This window comes from Seriola lalandi, unplaced genomic scaffold, assembly GCF_002814215.2.
Source record: "Seriola lalandi dorsalis isolate HSWRI2012SDOR001 ecotype SW California unplaced genomic scaffold, Sedor1 jcf7180002050556, whole genome shotgun sequence".
In the NCBI taxonomy this organism is placed as follows: domain Eukaryota; kingdom Metazoa; phylum Chordata; class Actinopteri; order Carangiformes; family Carangidae; genus Seriola; species Seriola lalandi.
This window is the reverse complement of record NW_019521109.1, coordinates 1-3922: the sequence shown is the minus strand read 5'-3', so window position 1 is coordinate 3922 and position 3922 is coordinate 1. Positions and strand designations below refer to the sequence as shown.

The 3922-nt window shown below is 39.4% G+C and overlaps 1 long non-coding RNA gene across 8 annotated transcripts; it reads left to right on the top strand.

The window, feature by feature from the left end:
• The first annotated feature begins 352 nt into the window (after window positions 1-352).
• On the top strand, window positions 353-3017 carry LOC111649371 (uncharacterized). Of its 8 annotated transcripts, none has more exons than XR_015436718.1 (4): window positions 353-371; window positions 1194-1252; window positions 1605-1710; window positions 2905-3017. It is a non-coding gene; the product is annotated as an uncharacterized LOC111649371 (long non-coding RNA). The 8 variants fall into 8 exon arrangements; XR_015436717.1 differs by lacking the exon at window positions 353-371 and adding an exon at window positions 403-506; XR_015436712.1 differs by lacking the exon at window positions 353-371 and adding an exon at window positions 498-605.
• The last annotated feature ends 905 nt before the right edge of the window (window positions 3018-3922 follow it).

Sequence of the window (3922 nt, the reverse complement as noted above, 5' to 3'; positions counted from 1 at the left end):
CCAGGAAGCAGCTCACCTGTCACAAAGCTTTCTCTCCTCACTTTGGACTGTGGCTACGTCCACACTACTACGTTTTTGTTTTAAATCGCATCCCTTTTGCTACATTTTGGCCTCCCGTCCACACTACCCCGGAGTTTCCCAGCACTGAAAACGGACCGTCTTGGAAATGCTGCTGGCCCTGTTTTAGTTTGAAAACTCCCGGGATGCGTTGTAGTCTGGACTGGCGAAAATGTAGACCATTGGAAACGATGACGTCACACCCACGGTTGCTCCCTGATTGGGTCTTATCAGCCTCGACTACCAGTGAATACTACACGGACAATGCATTACAAGCGTTTCTGACCTTGTTGTTTTTGTAAGCAGCTGTTTAGGTAAATGCTGCATTTTAACACTGCAGCTGTATTTTTTGCAACTAATCAACTGCTGAGAAGACAATCTGCTTCCTGCTTACGCCAACTCGTGCATGCTCAGTGTACGGGATTGCTCTGGTATATTTGCCTTTTCAGGTGTGGTAGTCTGGGCAAAGGTTGTTTCCTGATAATGTGGATGTAGTCTGTGAGTTAAGTTTCACAATGACTTTTCTGCTTTGTTTCTGGCTGGATGATGTGAGTTTACAGCAGCGCTGAGTTTTATTTGGAAAACTCTAGTGTCTGACGATTCATAAATCTACATGCTGTTGAATTGTCGATGGTTGTTTATTTGTATGTTTGTATGTTTTATTGAAGTTTTGTAATACGCCAAAGTTAAACTGTAAAATCACAGAGAATGTTTTGAGAAAATATCTAGGTTCATGGTTGTTTATTGTAGAATATTGTAGAAACTTTTGCAACTTTTTAAAAAATTGTATTTACATTTACACATTTAACAGCAGGTTGTAGTTGATCTTTCACTAATTCAAATGTCTGGTGCTTTTTTTCTATTGCAGTTTTCTTTTGGGTCTTTTTTATGTTAAAGGGCGTTGAGCAGGACAGCAGAGGCTGTTTTGAATACTTGTTTTCTTTGAGTCAGCCTTCACTGTAGAAACCAACTAAAGTGAAGTTGTGCCAAAATACCACACCAGTCATTGTACACACCTACTCAACAAAAAAGTGTGTTAAGTTGTTGTCAGTTGAACTTTGCTGTCACTTGTTTAGTTCTCAGTTGATGTGCTGATCAATGATTGAAAGGACAGTTTCAGCTCTCTTCCTCTACAGATAAGGGTCGAAAGTCTCTGGGAGCTGATGTGGATGTGAATTCAGCAGCATCTGGCAAGGTAACATGATTTATTTAGAATTATTGGACAAACAGCCACAGCATGCTCTGACTTGTTACAGTAGACTTGGAAAAAGAGGAACATTTCAAATGTTGAAGAGCTTTTCAAAGTCAGTCAGATGGAAGTGAAAATGATCTCATCTCTCAAAGAAAGCCAAAGAAAAGGCAACATGAAGTGTAATACTATAGTCTTTAAACAATCCAAAAGATTAGGAGCTCCTTTTTCTACTATACCATGGAAACTGTCATATGAGTATTTAGTACTGAGGTGAATGACCTGTCCCAGAGCTTGATAGGTATCCTCCAGTCAAAGCTCTGTGTTTGACATGTGAATAATGCTTTTGCTCTCCCAGCAGGTGGGGGCTCTACTATGAATCGGTATGGAAACAGAGAGTGGGGATTCCCTCCCTTTAAAACCACTCTATGGGGAGAACGTGAAAGCCACACCAGAGCTCAGAGGTGAGATGAGGATCTCTCCATGACTCTTCTCCATGTTAGAAAGGATTTTATTATCCAATTAAATTTTTCACATATTGTGTTAAAATAGTGTAAGCAAGATAGATAAAATATATCTAAAATCTCTATTAAGATAAACTTTCATATTTACCTTCATAATGATAAATGTACCAGTAATGTGTTTTCATAATTCAGACCTGTATTAAAACATTTAAAACTATACTTAAATTCAAGGTTTTTTGTTCAGGGACAGTTTTTAAATCAGTACTGCTTAGACCAATCAAAAAAGGTTTAGGTTTTGCATGGGTGTGTTTTGTCAGGTACGGGTAAGACAATGGAAGCTTGTCCAGCTTGTTCAGTTTGAGTAACAGGTCCACGAGTTCAGATGTTGATCAGACAAAAAGCATTTTAAAATAGTATGAGGAAGTATTCACCTGTTTAAAAATTAATTTGGAAAGCAAACATTTTGTATTTCGTTGCCACGATCACAAAGTCAACAGCAGAAATACTACTTTATGTAACTGCCATCTACTGTTCCAAGAATATGTGATTGCTCATACTTGATTGGTTCACATAGGTCTTTGCATGGTGATGGTCTAAGTTAATGCGAAGGTAGATTCAGGTTCAGCTGTTTTACTGGAAAACACCAAGAATTAATGTTTAGGATTAGGTACCAAACAGAATCTTCACACATGTATGGATGTGATAGGATAATGGTGGTAAGGAATAACCTTATTTGGTCATGTAGTAAGTATGACATAGTTATATTGTTAAATGCCAGGCCCTCAGGCCCATAGGCCTGAGGGCTCTGAAGGTCCTTGACCTCACAAGATGTCAGCAAGTACCTTGTCATTCAGTCTGTCGACTGGCAGCAGCATTGCAGAGACTGAATGGGAAAACCTTAAACACACAAGCCCCCACTGGTGATGAAGGCAGCTTTGGATCTGGCCACAGGAACAAGGGGTGTTGTAGTTGCAGATCTGGATCCTACAGCTCCAGAGTCAGAGATACAGATACAGAGACAGAGAGAGAGACAGAGAGGAAGCACAAACTACGGGAGAGAGAAAATACAAAGTTAAAATTTGTGATATCAGTAAATGTAGTTCAGTAACACATCTATAATGTCAAATTCAAAACGACTCGTATTCAGTGAAAGTCTTACTGAATATATGAGCTTTAATAAATGTTTTCTTTCAGGCTTTATCAGAGACAGCACAATCCTGAACCGGCCTCTAGGTCCATGAGAAGTTACCAGTCTATGGAGAATCTTATGTCCTTCAAATATCAACAACACTCTGTTAATCAAAGGTGAGGATTTCAGACTGAAAATGGAAAGTAAGTGATGTTTTTATCAGACTGTGACTGGGTGTTCAGACCATGTCACATCACATTCATGTGACAGAAGCTCTTATCCAAAGTGACTTTCATCCCTATTGAACCTTCTTAGTAACAAGAGCTAGATGGAATCAAAAATAAGCAAAATCAGTCCATCGCAGTATAACTGCTTTGAGTTTGAGACGTGAGTAAGTGCTCTCATGGTGTGAAGCTGAAGCCTCTGAATGGGGTTAATATGGACTCTCTTCCAGCTACCCGTCAGGAGTCTGGCAGTAGCGTTCTGCACCAACTGCAGGCAGGATATTGACGACGGACTGATCTCAGTGTACAGAGCATTGCAGTAGTCTAAGCAGGAGGAAGTTTAAGCATAAATGACTTCCTCAAGGTCTTGAAAAAAGAGAACGGATTTGATTTGGCAATAGTATGGACCTGGAAAAAGCTAGCTCCAAGTCCTACATTTACCATCTCCTTGCAACTCAGCTGTTGTTAACAAATGTAAAACTCCATTAATTCCTGTTCAAAATTGATGCATGAGGGGTACCCAGTGCATTAAAAAGTGATGCCAAAGCATCCTGACCAAGCATCTGTATGTGACGAGTTGTGAGTAAGAACATGTTCTGAGAACTGATGTCCATCCATCACTGATGTTTGTCCTGATGAAATCAAGTCTGACCAGTACCAAATTCTGGTCTTCTGTACTGGACTGTGGGCTGAGTGGTTCTTGAACACATGGTTAGATGTTGCTGGTGTAATTATGAGATTGTTCAAATTTGTGATATCAGTAAATGTAGTTCAGTAACACATCTATAATGTCAACTTCAAAATGTCTCGTATTCAGTGATTCAGTGTCTTACTGAATATATGAGCTTTAATAAATGTT